The sequence below is a fragment of the Triticum urartu genome, chromosome 5A, assembly GCF_056163025.1.
Source record: "Triticum urartu cultivar PI428250 chromosome 5A, HENAU_Tu73, whole genome shotgun sequence".
Taxonomy (NCBI): Eukaryota; Viridiplantae; Streptophyta; class Magnoliopsida; order Poales; family Poaceae; genus Triticum; species Triticum urartu.
The window spans coordinates 51,886,816-51,905,464 of NC_141877.1; positions in this window are offsets into that span (position 1 = coordinate 51,886,816).

The following is an 18,649-nucleotide window of genomic DNA, read 5'->3' on the forward strand; positions in this document are numbered from 1 at the left end:
AAGTCTACACTTTGTTTTCATATATGGATCCTCTCTCGGATTATATGGCCTCGAGCCATTTTGGAATCCGGGCCCACCATCGCTTCTCCATAGCTCGTAGGTTCATTGTTGTCTAGCAACATGACTTCCAAGACAGGATTACGTACCACTCTGAAGTAGTACGCATCCTTGTCATCCTACGAGGTTTGGGAGTGACTTGATCTGAAGTTTCATGATCACTATCATAAGCTTCCACTTCAATTGGTGTAGGTGCCACAGGAACAACTCCCTGTGCCCTGCCACACACTAGTTGAAGAGACGGTTCAATAACCTCATCAAGTCTCCACCATCCTCCCACTCAATTCTTTCGAGAGAAACTTTTCCTCGAGAAAGGACCCGATTCTAGAAACAATCCCTTATTGCTTTTGGATCTGAGACAGGAGGTATACCCAACTGTTTTGGGTGTCCTATGAAGATGTATTTATCCGTTTTGGGTTCGAGCTTATCAACCTGAAACTTTTCACATAAGCGTCGCAGCCCCAAACTTTTAAGAAACGACAGCTTAGGTTTCTCTAAACCATAGTTCATACGGTGTCATCTCAACGGAGTAACGTGGTGCCCTATTAAAGTGAGTGCGGTTGTCTCTAATGCCTAACCCATGAACGATAGTGGTAATTCGATAAGAGACATCATGGTACGCACCATATCCAATAGAGTGCAACTATGATGTTCGGACACACCATCACACTATGGTGTTCCAGGCGGTATTAATTGTAAAACAATTTCCACAGTGTCTTAATTGCGTGCCAAAGCTCGTAACTCAGATACTCATCTCTATGATCATATCATAGACATTTTATCCTCTTGTCACAATGATCTTTAACTTCACTCTGAAATTACTTGAACCTTTCAATAATTCAGACTCGTGATTCATCAAGTAAATATACTCAACATCTACTCAAATCATCTGTGAAGAAAGAACATAACGATATCCACTACATGCCTCAGCACTCATTGGACTGCACACATCAAAATGTATTACTTCCAACAAGTTGCTTTCTAGTTCCATTTTACCGAAAACGAGGCTTTCAGTCATCTTGCCCATGTGGTATGATTTGCATGTCTCAAGTGATTCAAAAACAAGTGAGTCCAAACGATCCATCTGCATGGAGTTTCTTCATGCATATACACCACTAGACATGGTTCGCATGTCTCAAACCTTTCAAAAATGAGTGAGTCCAAAGATCCATCAACATGGAGCTTCTTCATGCGTTTTATACCGATATGACTTAAGTGGCAGTGCCACAAGTAGGTGGTACTATCATTACTATCTTTTGGCATGAACATGTGTATCACTACGATCGAGATTCAATAAACCATTAATTTTAGGTGCAAGACCACTGAAGGTATTATTCAAATAAATAGAGTAACCATTATTCTCCTTAAATGAATAACCGTATTGCGATAGACATAATCCAATCATGTCTATGCTCAACGCAAACACCAATATCGATGGTAGAGGGAGCTTGCGATGCTTGATCATATCAACATTGGAAACACTTCCAACACATATCGTCAGCTCACCTTTAGCTAGTCTCCGTTTATTCCGTAGCTTTTATTTCGAGTTACTAATACTTAGCAACCGAACCGGTATCTAATACCCTGGTGCTACTACGAGTACTAGTAAAGTACACATCAACACAATGTATATCCAATATACTTCTATCGACCTTGCCAGCCTTCTAATCTACCAAGTATCTAGGGTAATTCTGCTCCAGTGGCTGTTCCCCTTATTACAGAAGCACATAGTCTCGGGTTTGGGTTCAACTTTGGGTCTCTTCACTAGAGCAGCAGCTGAATTGCCGTTTCATGAAGTATCCCTTCTTGCCCTTACCCTTCTTGAAACTAGTGGTTTCACCAACCATCAACAATTGATGCTCCTTCTTGATTTCTACTTTTGTGGTGTCAAACATCATGAATATCTCAAGGATCATCATATATGTCCCTGATATATCATACTTCATCACGAAGCTCTAGCAGCTTGGTGGTAATGACTTCGGAGAACCATCACTATTTCATCTGGAAGATTAACTCCCACTTGATTCAAGTGATTGTTGTACTCAGACAATCTAAGCACAAGCTCAACAATTGAGCTTTTCTCCCTTAGTTTGTAGGCTAAGATAATCGTCGGAGGTCTTATACCTCTTGACGTGGGCACGAGCCTGAAATCCCAATTTCAGCCCTCGAAACATCTCATATGTTTCGCGACGTTTCAAAAACGTCTTCGGTGCCTCAACTCTAAACCATTTAACTGAACTATCACGTAGTTATCAAAACGTGTATGTCAGATGTTCGCAACATCCACAGACGACGTTCGAGGTTCAGCACACTGAGCGGTGCATTAAGGACATAAGCCTTCTATGAAGCAATGAGGACAATCCTCAGTTTACGGACCTAGTCCGCATAATAGCTACTATCAACTTTCAACTAATTTTTCTCTAGGAACATATCTAAACAGTAGAACTATAGCGTGAGCTACGACATAATTTGCAAAATCCTTTTGACTATGTTCAGGATAATTAAGTTCATCTTATGAACTCCCACTCAGATAGACATCCCTCTAGTCATCTAAGTGATTACATGATCCGAGTCAACTAGGCCATGTCCGATCATCACGTGAGACGGACTAGTCATCATCGGTGAACATCTTCATGTTGATCGTATCTACCATACGACTCATGCTCGACCTTTCGGTCTTCTGTGTTCCGAGGCCATGTCTGTACATGCTAGGCTCGTCAAGTTAACCCTAAGTGTTTTGCATGTGTAAAACTGTCTTACACCCGTTGTATGTGAACGTAAGGATCTATCACACCCGATCATCACGGCGTGCTTCGAAACGACGAACTGTAGCAACGGTGCACAGTTAGGGGAGAACACTTCTTGAAATTTTAATGAGGGATCATCTTATTTACTACCGTCGTTCTAAGCAAATAAGATGCAAAAACATGATAAACATCACATGCAATCAAATAATAGTGACATGATATGGCCAATATCATATAGCTCCTTTGATCTCCATCTTGGGGCTCCATGATCATCTTGTCACCGGCATGACACCATGATCTCCATCATCGTGTCTCCATGAAGTTGTCACGTCATCTATTACTTCTACTACTACAGCTAACGGTTAGCAATAAAGTAAAGTAATTACATGATGTTTATGTTGACACGCAGGTCATGAATAAATTAAGACAACTCCTATGGCTCCTTCCGGTTGTCATACTCATCGACATGCAAGTCGTGATTCCTATTACAAGAACATGATCAATCTCATACATCACATATATCATTCATCACATCCTTTTGGCCATATCACATCACATAGCATACCCTGCAAAAACAAGTTAGACGTCCTCTAATTGTTGTTGCATGTTTTACGTGGCTGCTATGGGTTTCTAGCAAGAACGTTTCTTACCTACGCAAAACCACAACGTGATATGCCAATTGCTATTTACCCTTCATAAGGACCCTTTTCATCGAATCCGATCTGACTAAAGTGGGAGAGACAGACACCCGCCAGCCACCTTATGCAACTAGTGCATGTTTGTCGGTGGAACCGGTCTCACGTAAGAGTACGTGTAAGGTTGGTCCGGGCCGCTTCATCCCACGATGCCACCGAATCAAGATAAGACTAGTAACGGCAAGCATATTGAACAAAATCAACGCCCACAACTACTTTGTGTTCTACTCGTGCATAGAATCTACGCAATAGACCTAGCTCATGATGCCACTGTTGGGGAACGTAGCAGAAATTCAAAATTTTCCTACGTGTCACCAAGATCTATCTATGGAGAGACTAGCAACGAGGGGAAGGAGAGTGCATCTACATACCCTTGTAGATAGCTAAGCGGAAGCGTTCAAGTGAACAGGGTCGATGGAGTCGTACTCGTCGTGATCCAAATCACCGATGATCAAGTGCCGAACGCACGGCACCTCCGCGTTCAACACACGTACAGCCCGGTGACGTCTCCCAAGCCTTGATCCAGCAAGGAGAGAGGGAGAGGTTGAGGAAGACTCCATCCAGCAGCAGCACAACGGCATGGTGGTGATGGAGGAGCGTGGCAATCCTGCAGGGCTTCGCCAAGCACCATAGAAGAGGAGGGAGAGAGAGATGCAGGGCTGCACCAACGAGAGATCGAATCACGTGTCTTATGGGCAGCCCTATGCCTCATATATATAGGGAAGGGGAAGGGCTGCGCCCCCTCTAGGGTTCCCACCCCTAAGGGGGGGCGGCAGCCCTAGATGGGGAGCAAGGGGGCGGCCAAGAGGGGATGGGAGAGGGAGGCGCACCAATATGGGCCCTAAGGCCCATATCCCATTAGGGTTTGCCCCCTCTCCATCTCTTAGGCGCATGGGCCTTAGTGGGGCTGGTGCCCTTGGCCCATGTAGGCCAAGGAACACTCCCTACAGCCCATGTGCCCCCCCGGGGCTGGTGGCCCCACTTGGTGGACCCCCGGGACCCTCCCGGTGGTCCCGGTACGTTACCGATAAACCCCGAAACTCTTCCGGTGACCAAAACAGGACTTCCCATATATAAATCTTTACCTCCGGACCATTCCGGAACTCCTTGTGACGTCCAGGATCTCATCCGGGACTCCGAACAACATTCGGTAACCACATACAAGCTTCCTTTATAACCCTAGCGTCATCGAACCTTAAGTGTGTAGACCCTACGGGTTCGGGAGACATGCAGACATGACCGAGACGATCTCCGGTCAATAACCAATAGCGGGATCTGGATACCCATGTTGGCTCCCACATGTTCCACGATGATCTCATCGGATGAACCACGATGTCAAGGACTTAATCAATCCCGTATACAATTCCCTTTGTCTAGCGGTACGATACTTGCCCGAGATTCGATCGTCGGTATCCCGATACCTTGTTCAATCTCGTTACCGGCAAGTCTCTTTACTCGTTCCGTAACACATCATCCCATGATAAACTCCTTGATCACATTGTGCACATTATGATGATGTCCTACCGAGTGGGCCCAGAGATACCTCTCCGTCACACGGAGTGACAAATCCTAGTCTCGATTCGTGCCAACCCAACAGACACTTTCGGAGATACCCGTAGTGTACCTTTATAGCCACCCAGTTACGTTGTGACGTTTGGCACACCCAAAGCACTCCTACGGTATCCGGGAGTTGCACAATCTCATGGTCTAAGGAAATGATACTTGACATTAGAAAAGCTTTAGCATACGAACTACATGATCTTGTGCTAGGCTTAGGATTGGGTCTTGTCCATCACATCATTCTCCTAATGATGTGATCCCGTTATCAATGACATCCAATGTCCATGGTCAGGAAACCGTAACCATCTATTGATCAACGAGCTAGTCAACTAGAGGCTTACTAGGGACATGGTGTTGTCTATGTATCCACACATGTATCTGAGTTTCCTATCAATACAATTCTAGCATGGATAATAAACGATTATCATGAACAAGGAAATATAATAATAATCAATTTATTATTGCCTCTAGGGCATATTTCCAACAATACAAGCTTTCAATAATGGTATTGAACATAAACGACCACCTGCCGTCAAAGTTATCATTATTTTTCTCCTCTCTCCTCCTAATGATATTGAAATCACCCCCGACCAAAATCGGAAGCTACTCGGACCCACAGATTCGAACAAGGTCCGCCAGAAACTCCGGTTTAAGCTCGGGCTGTGCGGCACCATAAACCGCCACCAAAGCCCAGTTGAACCCATCAACTTTAGACCTAACTCGAAACTTTACCGCGAAGTCGCCCATTACTACACTCCGGACTTCAAGGGAATCGCATCTCACACCCAGTAAGATACCTCCCGATCTTCCTCGTGGAGGGAGGCAATGCCAATCGAAATCAATACCACCCGCAAGAGAGGATAGAAACTGCGGCGCAAAATTATCTCTACCGGTTTCCATAGAGCAATAAAATCTAACCGATGTTCCAGAGAAGCCTCAGCAAGAAACCTTCTTTTAGCCAAGTCTTTCAGACCTCTGCTATTCCAAAAGATTCCTTTCATATTTCGTCATGGAATTTTTTAGTAGTCCGAATCCTAGCACTCCTACGAACTGCAGAATCGGGATAAATCTTCCATTTCCACTTACGCTTTGGCTTAGTGGGCTCTGTCGCCCGGTCCTCATAACCGGGCTCAACGGAACTAATAGTTGCAACATCTAGGGGCACATCATCGTCCTCAGACTCATTATTAGAAGGTGCTAGATCCGCACACAGATTATCTAGCACTCTAACCCCTAACGCATCGATCTCCTCATCATTCATGGGTTTAACCGCTGCAAGATTACGAATAGTCTCTAAGGCACGCTCCGCCTCCAAATCTAACATATCATTCACCGAATTGGAGATCTCACTATCAGTAACACCTAGTGTAACTCCTAATTGGTTTGCATTATTAATAATCTCCTCATGAGAAAAATGCAATAAAGAATTAGATATGTTGACGGACATACCAGAAGATATCGCAGCATCGTGAAGCTTGGCCGCCCTCATAGCGCACCGCTGCTGCATATCATCCACCTCCGGAAGCTCCTGAACGCGAGCACTCATCCGTCTCCCCATCGAGACCGGGTCCGGGATCCCGCCAAAGGCCACAACCTCCTCTCTAGTAAACAGAGGAGGCGGCTGCGGGCTCCCAAGCCCCTCGGACAAGTGCCCCACAGGTAGGACAAGAGACAGGACAGCTGGGGTCACCTGCCCGCTCCCTCCTCCTGCCCCATCCCTCGGCGCCGAGTGGCGCGCCGGCGTCGTCGGCGAGACGGTCCTCCTGACCGCCGCAGAAGAAGGAGGAGTCAGGGCCACCTGCCCCGAACCCCCCCCCCAGCGCCACAGAGGTCGCGGGCACCGTCACCGCCACCGGGGACGAAATAGCTGAGGCCACCTGCCTCGGGCCACCTGTCGCAGCTCCCGCTGACGCCTCCAAGACCTGGATCACCGGTGACGGTAGAGAGATGGGAGTTGTCGAGGCCACCTGCCCCGACTCCCCTCCCCCAAGCCCCAACTCGGGTGTAGAGATCATCTCCGGAACCTCGACCACAGGTGAGACAGGGGGAGGAGAAGCCACCAAGGGCTCAACGTCCCCAGCTCCAACCAAAGTTCTCGGTGACGAAGCCGTCACCATAGGTCCAGGCAAAGACCCTCCAGCTCCCTCGAACTCCAACAAAGGGAGCGTACGCTCGAACACATCATCAGAATCCACCCTGTCGCTCCAAAGTCTAGGAGGGGCAGAGGCTGGCTCGAAGGACCCAAACCTCAGTGAAGTCATAGGCACAGATGGTGAAGGTGCCGGCTCAACCCCGGACCCAACCCCGGGCAACTGAGCACTGGGGCCAGAACCGTTAGTCCCCTCCCTCGAAGACTCATCAGTCGGTGCCCCCCTAGCACCCGCACTGTCGTCACCCTCGTGCATATCCACGTCATTCCCATTAATGGCCTCAGCAAACAGATCAGTGTCCTCAAACTCAATCTCGAGCGGGAAAACCTCTCCCCTATAAGTCTAGTTGACCTTATCCGGTACAAACTCAATATCCAGAACACTCACTAGAAGCCGGGCTACTCCATGAGCTCGAGTAAAAGCCATATCTACTCTTTCCGTCTTCCCAACCATAATACCCATGCTGGCCACAACATGAACTGTTGGAAATATGCCCTAGAGGCAATAATAAAAGCATTATTATTATATTTCCTTATTCATGATAATTGTCTTTATTCATGCTATAATTGTGTTATCCGGAAATCGTAATACATGTGTGAATAACAGACACCAACATGTCCCTAGTAAGCCTCTAGTTGACTAGCTCGTTGATCAACAGATAGTCATGGTTTCCTGACTATGGACATTGGATGTCATTGATAACGAGATCACATCATTAGGAGAATGATGTGATGGACAAGACCCAATCCTAAACATAGCACAAGATCGTATAGTTCGTTTGCTAGAGTTTTTCCAATGTCAAGTATCTTTTCCTTAGACCATGAGATCGTGTAACTCCCGGATACCGTAGGAGTGCTTTGGGTATACCAAACGTCACAACGTAACTGGGTGACTATAAAGGTAGACTACGGGTATCTCCGAAAGTGTCTGTTGGGTTGACATGGATCAAGACTGGGATTTGTCACTCCGTATGACGGAGAGGTATCACTGGGCCCACTCGGTAATGCATCATCATAATGAGCTCAAAGTGACCAAGTGTCTGGTCACGGGATCATGCATTACGGTACGAGTAAAGTGACTTGCCGGTAACGAGATTGAACGAGGTATTGGGATACCGACGATCGAATCTCAGGCAAGTAACATATCGATTGACAAAGGGAATTGCATACGGGGTTGATTGAATCCTCGACATCGTGGTTCATCCGATGAGATCATCGTGGAGCATGTGGGAGCCAACATGGGTATCCAGATCCCGCTGTTGGTTATTGACCGGAGAGTCGTCTCGGTCATGTCTGCTTGTCTCCCGAACCCGTAGGGTCTACACACTTAAGGTTCGGTGACGCTAGGGTTGTGAAGATATGTATATGCAGTAACCCGAATGTTGTTCGGAGTCCCGGATGAGATCCCGGACGTCACGAGGAGTTCCGGAAGTGTCCGGAGGTAAAGAATTATTTATAGGAAGTGCTGTTTCGGCCATCGGGACAAGTTTCGGGGTCACCGGTATTGTACCGGGACCACCGGAAGGGTCCCGGGGTCCACCGGGTGGGGCCACCTATCCCGGAGGGCCCCATGGGCTGAAGTGGGAGGGAACCCAGCCCATAGTGGGCTGGGGCGCCACCCCCCTAGGGCCCATGCGGCTAGGGTTGAGGGGAAACCCTAAAGGGGGGCGCCCCCTTGCTTGGGGGGCAAGCCCCCCACCCTAGGCCGCCGCCCCCCTAGTAGATTCCATCTACTAGGGCCGGCGCCCCCCTAGCACCCCTATATATAGTGGGGGAGAGGAGGGACTTCATACCCCAGCCCTTGGCGCCTCCCTCTCTCCCCGTTACATCTCTCCCTCGTAGTATAGGCGAAGCCCTGCTACTGTGACGCCCTGCATCCACCACCACGCCGTCGTGCTGCTGGATCTTCATCAACCTCTCCTTCCCCTTGCTAGATCAAGAAGGAGGAGACGTCTCCCGTCCCGTACGTGTGTTGAACGCGGAGGTGTCGTACGTTCGGCGCTTGGTCATCGGTGATTTGGATCACGTCGTGTTCGACTACATCATCACCGTTCTTTGAACGCTTCCGTGCGCGATCTACAAAGGTATGTAGATGCATCCGATGACTCGTTGCTAGATGAACTCCTAGATGGATCTTGGTGAAACGAGTAGGAAAATTTTTGTTTTCTGCAACGTTCCCCAACAGTGGCATCATGAGCTAGGTCTATGCGTAGTTCTTCTTGCGCGAGTAGAACACAATTTGTTGTGGGCGTAGATTTGTCAACTTTCTTGCCGCTACTAGTCTTTTCTTGCTTCAGCGGCATTGTGGGATGAAGCGGCCCGGACCAACCTTACACGTACGCTTACGTGAGACTGGTTCCACCGACTAACATGCACTAGTTGCATAAGGTGGCTGGCGGGTGTCTGTCTCTCCCACTTTAGTTGGAGCGGATTCGATGAACAGGGTCCTTATGAAGGGTAAATAGAAGTTGACAAATCACATTGTGGCTTTAACGTAGGTAAGAAGTCGCTCTTGCTAGAACCCTAATTCAGCCACGTAAAACTTGCAACAACAATTAGAGGACGTCTAACTTGTTTTTGCAGCAAGTGGTTTGTGATATGATATGGCCAAAGTTGTGATGAATGATGAATGATCTATATGTGATGTATGAGATGTTCATGCTATTGTAATAGGAATCACGACTTGCATGTCGATGAGTATGACAACCGGCAGGAGCCATAGGAGTTGTCTTTATTCTTTTATATGACCTGCGTGTCATTAAGAAACGCCATGTAAATTACTTTACTTTATTGCTAAACGCGTTAGCCATAGTAGTAGAAGTAATAGTTGGCGAGCAACTTCATGGACACACGATGATGGAGATCATGGTGTCAAGCCGGTGACAAGATGATCATGGAGCCCCAAGATGGAGATCAAAGGAGCTATATGATATTGGCCATATCATGTCACGTTTATTATTTGATTGCATGTGATGTTTATCATGTTTTGCATCTTGTTTACTTAGAACGACGGTAGTAAATAAGATGATCCCTCATAAAAATTTCAAGAAGTGTTCTCCCCTAACTGTGCACCGTTGCTAAAGTTCGTCGTTTCGAAGCACGCCGTGATGATCAGGTGTGATAGATCCTTACGTTCACATACAACGGGTGTAAGACAGTTTTACACATGCAAAACACTTAGGGTTAACTTGACGAGCCTAGCATGTACAGACATGGCCTCGGAACACAGAAGACCGAAAGGTCGAGCATGAGTCGTATAGAAGATACGATCAACATGAAGATGTTCACCGACGTTGACTAGTCCGTCTCACGTGATGATCGGACACGGTCTAGTTAACTCGGATCATGTAATACTTAGATGACTAGAGGGATGTCTAATCTAAGTGGGAGTTCATTAATAATTTGATTAGATGAACTTAATTATCATGAACTTAGTCTAAAATCTTTGCAATATGTCTTGTAGATCAAATGGCCAACGTAGTCCTCAACTTCAACGCGTTCCTAGAGAAAACCAAGCTGAAAGACGATGGCAGCAACTATACGGACTGGGTCCGGAACCTGAGGATCATCCGCATAGCTTCCAAGAAAGATTATGTCCTGCAAGCACCGCTAGGTGAAGCTCCCGTCCCACAGAACCAAGACGTTATGAACGCTTGGCAGACACGTGTTGATGACTACTCCCTCGTTCAGTGTGGCATGCTTTACAGCTTAGAGCCGGGGCTCCAAAAGCGTTTTGAGAGACATGGAGCATATGAGATGTTCGAAGAGCTGAAAATGGTTTTTCAAGCTCATGCCCGGATCGAGAGATATGAAGTCTCCGATAAGTTCTTCAGCTGTAAGATGGAGGAAAATAGTTCTGTCAGTGAGCACATACTCACTATGTCTGGGTTACATAACCGCTTGTCTCAGCTGGGAGTTAATCTCCCGGATGATGCGGTCATTGACAGAATCCTCCAGTCGCTTCCACCAAGCTACAAGAGCTTTGTGATGAACTTCAACATGCAAGGGATGCAAAAGACCATTCTTGAGTTGTTCTCAATGCTGAAATCAGCGGAGGTAGAAGTCAAGAAGGAACATCAAGTGTTGATGGTCAATAAAACCACTAAGTTCAAGAAAGGCAAGGGTAAAAAGAACTTCAAGAAGGACGGCAAGGAGGTTGCCGCGCCCGGCAAGCAAGCTGCCGGGAAGAAGCCAAAGAATGGACCCAAGCCCGAGACTGAGTGCTTTTATTGCAAGGGAAGCGGTCACTGGAAGCGGAACTGCCCTAAATACTTAGCAGACAAGAAGGCCGGCAAAACAAAAGGTATATGTGATATACATGTAATTGATGTGTACCTGACCAGCACTCGTAGTAGCTCCTGGGTATTTGATACCGGTGCAGTTGCTCACATTTGTAACTTAAAGCAGGAGCTGCGGAATAAGCGGAGACTGGCGAAGGACGAGGTGACAATGCGCGTCGGGAATGGTTCCAAGGTCGATGTGATCGCCGTCGGCACGCTGCCTCTACATTTACCTACGGGATTAGTTTTAAACCTCAATAATTGTTATTTAGTGCCAGCTTTGAGCATGAACATTGTATCGGGATCTCGTTTAATTCGAGATGGCTACTCATTTAAATCTGAGAATAATGGTTGTTCCATTTATATGAGAGATATGTTTTATGGTCATGCTCCTATGGTAAATGGTTTATTCTTAATGAATCTCGAGCGTATTGCTACACATATTCATAGTGTGAGTACCAAAAGATGTAAGGTTGATAATGATAGTCCCACATACTTGTGGCACTGCCGCCTTGGTCACATAGGTGTCAAACGCATGAAGAAGCTCCATGCAGATGGACTTTTAGAGTCTCTTGATTATGAATCATTTGACATGTGCGAACCATGCCTCATGGGTAAAATGACCAAGACTCCGTTCTCAGGAACAATGGAGCGAGCAACCAACTTATTGGAAATCATACATACTGATGTGTGCGGTCCAATGAGTGTTGAGGCTCGCGGTGGCTATCGTTATGTTCTCACCCTCACTGATGACTTGAGTAGATATGGGTATGTCTACTTAATGAAACACAAGTCTGAAACCTTTGAAAAGTTCAAGGAATTTCAGAGTGAGGTTGAGAATCAACGTGACAGGAAAATCAAGTTTCTACGATCAGATCGTGGAGGAGAATACTTGAGTCACGAATTTGGTACACACTTAAGAAAATGTGGAATAGTTTCACAACTCACGCCGCCTGGAACACCTCAGCGTAACGGTGTGTCCGAACGTCGTAATCGCACTCTATTGGATATGGTGCGGTCTATGATGTCTCTTACTGATTTACCGCTATCTTTTTGGGGCTATGCTTTAGAGACTGCCGCATTCACTTTAAATAGGGCTCTGTCGAAATCCGTTGAGACGACACCGTATGAATTATGGTTTGGGAAGAAACCTAAGCTGTCGTTTCTAAAAGTTTGGGGATGCGATGCTTATGTCAAGAAACTTCAACCTGAGAAGCTCGAACCCAAGTCGGAAAAATGCGTCTTCATAGGATACCCTAAAGAAACTATTGGGTATACCTTCTACCTAAGATCCGAAGGCAAGATCTTTGTTGCCAAGAACGGAATCTTTCTGGAGAAAGAGTTTCTCTCGAAAGAAGTAAGTGGGAGGAAAGTAGAGCTTGATGAAGTATTACCTCTTGAACCGGAAAATGGCGCAACTCAAGAAAATGTTCCTGAGGTGCCTGCACCGACTAGAGAGGAAGTTAATGATAATGATCAAGATACTTCTGATCAAGATCCTACTGAAATTCGAAGGTCCACAAGGACACGTTCCGCACCAGAGTGGTACGGCAACCCTGTCTTGGAAATCATGTTGTTAGACAACGGTGAACCTTCGAACTATGAAGAAGCAATGGCGGGCCCGGATTCCGACAAATGGCTAGAAGCCATGAAATCCGAGATAGGATCCATGTATGAAAACGAAGTATGGACTTTGACTGACTTGCCCGTTGAACGGCGAGCCATAGAAAATAAATGGATCTTTAAGAAGAAGACAGACGCGGATGGTAATGTGACCATCTATAAAGCTCGGCTTGTCGCTAAGGGTTATCGACAAGTTCAAGGGGTTGACTACGATGAGACTTTCTCACCGGTAGCGAAGCTAAAGTCCGTCCGAATCATGTTAGCAATTGCCGCATTCTACGATTATGAAATATGGCAAATGGACGTCAAAACGGCATTCCTTAATGGTTTCCTTAAGGAAGAATTGTATATGATGCAGCCGGAAGGTTTTGTCGATCCTAAGAATGCTGACAAGGTGTGCAAGCTCCAACGCTCGATTTATGGGCTGGTGCAAGCATCTCGGAGTTGGAACATTCGCTTTGATGAGATGATCAAAGCGTTTGGGTTTACGCAGACTTATGGAGAAGCCTGCGTTTACAAGAAAGTGAGTGGGAGCTCTGTAGCATTTCTCATATTATATGTAGATGACATACTATTGATGGGAAATGATATAGAACTCTTGGACAGCATCAAGGCCTACTTGAATAAGAGTTTTTCAATGAAGGACCTTGGAGAAGCTGCTTATATACTAGGCATCATAATCTATAGAGATAGATCGAGACGCCTCATAGGTCTTTCACAAAGCACATACCTTGATAAGATATTGAAGAAGTTCAATATGGATCAATCTAAGAAGGGGTTCTTGTCTGTGTTACAAGGTATGAAATTGAGCTCAGCTCAATGTCCGACCACGGCAGAAGAGATAGAAGAGATGAGTGTCATCCCCTATGCCTCGGCCATAGGGTCTATTATGTATGCCATGCTGTGTACCAGGCCTAATGTAAACCTTGCCGTAAGTTTGGTAGGAAGGTACCAAAGTAATCCCGGCAAGGAACACTGGACAGCGGTCAAGAATATCCTGAAGTACCTGAAAAGGACTAAGGAAATGTTTCTCGTTTATGGAGGTGACGAAGAGCTCGTCGTAAAGGGTTACGTCGACGCTAGCTTCGACACAGATCTGGATGACTCTAAGTCACAGACTGGATACGTGTATATTTTGAATGGTGGGGCAGTAAGCTGGTGCAGTTGCAAGCAGAGCGTCGTGGCGGGATCTACATGTGAAGCGGAGTACATGGCAGCCTCGGAGGCAGCACATGAAGCAATATGGGTGAAGGAGTTCATCACCGACCTAGGAGTCATACCCAATGCGTCGGGGCCGATCAAGCTCTTCTGTGACAACACTGGAGCTATTGCTCTTGCCAAGGAGCCTAGGTTTCACAAGAAGACAAGGCACATCAACCGTCGCTTCAACTCCATTCGTGAAAATGTTCAAGATGGAGACATAGAGATTTGTAAAGTGCATACGGACCTGAATGTAGAAGATCCGTTGACTAAGCCTCTCCCTAGAGCAAAACATGATCAACACCAGAATTCCATGGGTGTTCGATTCATCACAATGTAACTAGATTGTTGACTCTAGTGCAAGTGGGAGACTGTTGGAAATATGTCCTAGAGGCAATAATAAAAGCATTATTATTATATTTCCTTATTCATGATAATTGTCTTTATTCATTCTATAATTGTGTTATCGGGAAATCGTAATACATGTGTGAATAACAGACACCAACATGTCCCTAGTAAGCCTCTAGTTGACTAGCTCGTTGATCAACAGATAGTCATGGTTTCCTGACTATGGACATTGGATGTCATTGATAACGAGATCACATCATTAGGAGAATGATGTGATGGACAAGACCCAATCCTAAACATAGCACAAGATCGTATAGTTCGTTTGCTAGAGTTTTTCCAATGTCAAGTATCTTTTCCTTAGACCATGAGATCGTGTAACTCCCGGATACCGTAGGAGTGCTTTGGGTATACCAAACGAAACAACGTAACTGGGTGACTATAAAGGTAGACTACGGGTATCTCCGAAAGTGTCTGTTGGGTTGACATGGATCAAGACTGGGATTTGTCACTCCGTATGACGGAGAGGTATCACTGGGCCCACTCGGTAATGCATCATCATAATGAGCTCAAAGTGACCAAGTGTCTGGTCACGGGATCATGCATTACGGTACGAGTAAAGTGACTTGCCGGTAACGAGATTGAACGAGGTATTGGGATACCGACGATCGAATCTCAGGCAAGTAACATATCGATTGACAAAGGGAATTGCATACGGGGTTGATTGAATCCTCGACATCGTGGTTCATCCGATGAGATCATCGTGGAGCATGTGGGAGCCAACATGGGTATCCAGATCCCGCTGTTGGTTATTGACCGGAGAGTCGTCTCGGTCATGTCTGCTTGTCTCCCGAACCCGTAGGGTCTACACACTTAAGGTTCGGTGACGCTAGGGTTGTGAAGATATGTATATGCAGTAACCTGAATGTTGTTCGGAGTCCCGGATGAGATCCCGGACGTCACGAGGAGTTCGGGAAGTGTCCGGAGGTAAAGAATTATTTATAGGAAGTGCTGTTTCGGCCATCGGGACAAGTTTCGGGGTCACCGGTATTGTACCGGGACCACCGGAAGGGTCCCGGGGTCCACCGGGTGGGGCCACCTATCCCGGAGGGCCCCATGGGCTGAAGTGGGAGGGAACCCAGCCCATAGTGGGCTGGGGCGCCACCCCCCTAGGGCCCATGCGGCTAGGGTTGAGGGGAAACCCTAAAGGGGGGCGCCCCCTTGCTTGGGGGGCAAGCCCCCCACCCTAGGCCGCCGCCCCCCCTAGTAGATTCCATCTACTAGGGCCGGCGCCCCCCCTAGCACCCCTATATATAGTGGGGGAGAGGAGGGACTTCATACCCCAGCCCTTGGCGCCTCCCTCTCTCCCTCGTAGTATAGGCGAAGCCCTGCTACTGTGACGCCCTGCATCCACCACCACGCCGTCGTGCTGCTGGATCTTCATCAACCTCTCCTTCCCCTTGCTGGATCAAGAAGGAGGAGACGTCTCCCGTCCCGTACGTGTGTTGAACGCGGAGGTGCCGTACGTTCGGCGCTTGGTCATCAGTGATTTGGATCACGTCGTGTTCGACTACATCATCACCGTTCTTTGAACGCTTCCGTGCGCGATCTACAAAGGTATGTAGATGCATCCGATGACTCGTTGCTAGATGAACTCCTAGATGGATCTTGGTGAAACGAGTAGGAAAATTTTTGTTTTCTGCAACGTTCCCCAACATGAACATCCTGCAACGGTTTGGACGGGGCTCCCAAAAACCTCAACCAGACCTGCGTAAGTGGTTTGCCCTTAGGCTCCACCTTCTTCCACTCGTGAAACTCCAGGATGCACTTAGTGCCAGGAACCCTACACAGACCGAAGCTCAGCAGTCTCTTCAAATCATCAACAGAGGGGAAATCCACCCTAAAGACATTGTCCTCGAGAGCAACCAACTCCATTTGAACTCACCCGGTGCCAGTTCCTGAAGCCTCCGCACAATCTGAGCCTCAGTCACCTCACTCTGGGTCGCTTTCACAATCCCGGTGGTCATACTCTGAGTCTCCTCTGGAATCTCTCTCGCTGCCGGGGACTCAAAGAACATCAGCTCCACACAATATACTCCATACATTGTCAGAGCCGGAGCCTGGTCACGCAGAAACGAGCAATCCCCAGATGTATGTGCTGGCTTGCCGCACGACTCACATAGCTCTGCCACACACTCAGCAATGAAGTGGCCCTTCTCACCACAACGGTAGAAAAGCATCCTTTCTTTCTTGCGCGCCCATTTGGCCGCCCTCTCAGAATCAGACCTGTTTGAAACCTCAGCCACCGTCCCGGAGGCAGGTACCTCCACACTAGCCAGGGCCGTCACCACCTCCATCGCCTGGGTAGTGAGGCCCGTAGACTGAGCGTGATCGGTCTCCACGGTCGCCGCCGCGTGGTCACCACCAGCCGGGGGCGGAGGTTGTCGGCGATACCTCCCACGGCCACCCCGACCCCCACGATGTCCACGGTAGCCCCCTCTCTGACGGTTGTCCGGACCTGAGGCTTCTTCGACAAATCCACCGGGAGGACCGAGGAATGGTCTCTCAGTAGACCCGTCACTCTGCCAGGCGTAACCACGACCTCCTCCCGCGGAAGAGGAACCACGATGTTGTCCATCTCCATACGCATCATATCCATCGTCTCCCCACTGGCCTCGGGGCGGAACATGCGACTGGTTCTGAGGTTGCCTTGCGACATAGTGTGGCGGAGGTGTGGCCCGAGGCTGGCCGCCCGTAGGCGCCGGCACAACCCCAAGGGCCACACCACCCCGACCAGCTGCAGCTACTCCGGCCACACCCGGCGCCTGAGGCCGAGGCCCACCGCGACCCACAGCTGGCTGAGCCACGACGTCGCAGTCGGCGCCGGAGGCCTGAGCCCGCCCCTTCCGGCCGTAGCATTCATGGGCACATGCCCCGGCAGCCGAACGCCCACGTGGCCGACGCCGCGACCCTGGGTACCCGTAGGCACAGCACCGCTCGCCGGGGGCCTCTGGCCAAGCGGCCCCAGGGCCCCGCGCCCCACACTCGCAGTCGGCGGCGGTGCCGCCCCGCCCGACGGTGCAGCAGCCCCACCCCGACCAACTGCAGCATTGGCCGGCTTCTTGGCGGGCGGCGCCGCAGCCCCACGTCCAGCCATGGACCCGAGAGGAGGAATGCGCGCCACTTTCCCCGGGCCACAAGGGCGAAACCCCGGCGTCCCTCTCCTACGAATCCAGCTAGGGCACAACGACGGCGGCTTATTGCACGAACCTTCGTGATCGATCGCACGCATGCAGGGAACAGCCCCCACGTAATCAGTCGCCCGAACGGAGTCCATGTTAGGCTGGGCCACATACCTAGCTAACGGTCCAAGTGGAGCTGCCTCGCTATGGGCCGCATACCCATCAGTAGGCCGGCCCAAGTCATCCGTTGCCCGATTGGAGCCACTGAGGTCCAAGAGCAAATTCAAACGACGATTCCTGTCGGCACGGATCTCGCCGATCTCTCTGATCGCCGGTGCCGGCGCCGCCGCCGCCACCGCCTTTCTCGATTTCTTCCTCTTAACAACAGTCCAAGATTCCGGCCGAATTAAATAAAAAATGGTAAGGTTAGGAAGACTGACCTTCGGGATAGGACCCTTCCAAGGCCTTACCGCCGTCGCCGCCATCCGACGATGCACCACGCGGCGCACCATCTCCTCCTTCTCTCCCTTGTGCAACCCTATCCTGGCCGGATCGTCGAGAGGCAGCACTTTATCGATTGTCGTCACCACTTCCGCTTCCGTGTAGCCCGCATGGAAGAATTCACAAATCTGGTCCGAAGGCGTCGGCGACAGCGGTGATGGCGGCGCCTCGTCCGCGTCCCCATCCGGGTTGTCCTCGTCGGCACCAGCTAGTGCCCAAAACTGGCCCCCCACCCGTCGTCGATCGCCGGCGGCACCCGGCGACGCACCCGCGGTCGCCCCATAGGCCGTCGCCCCAGTCGCCCCATTCG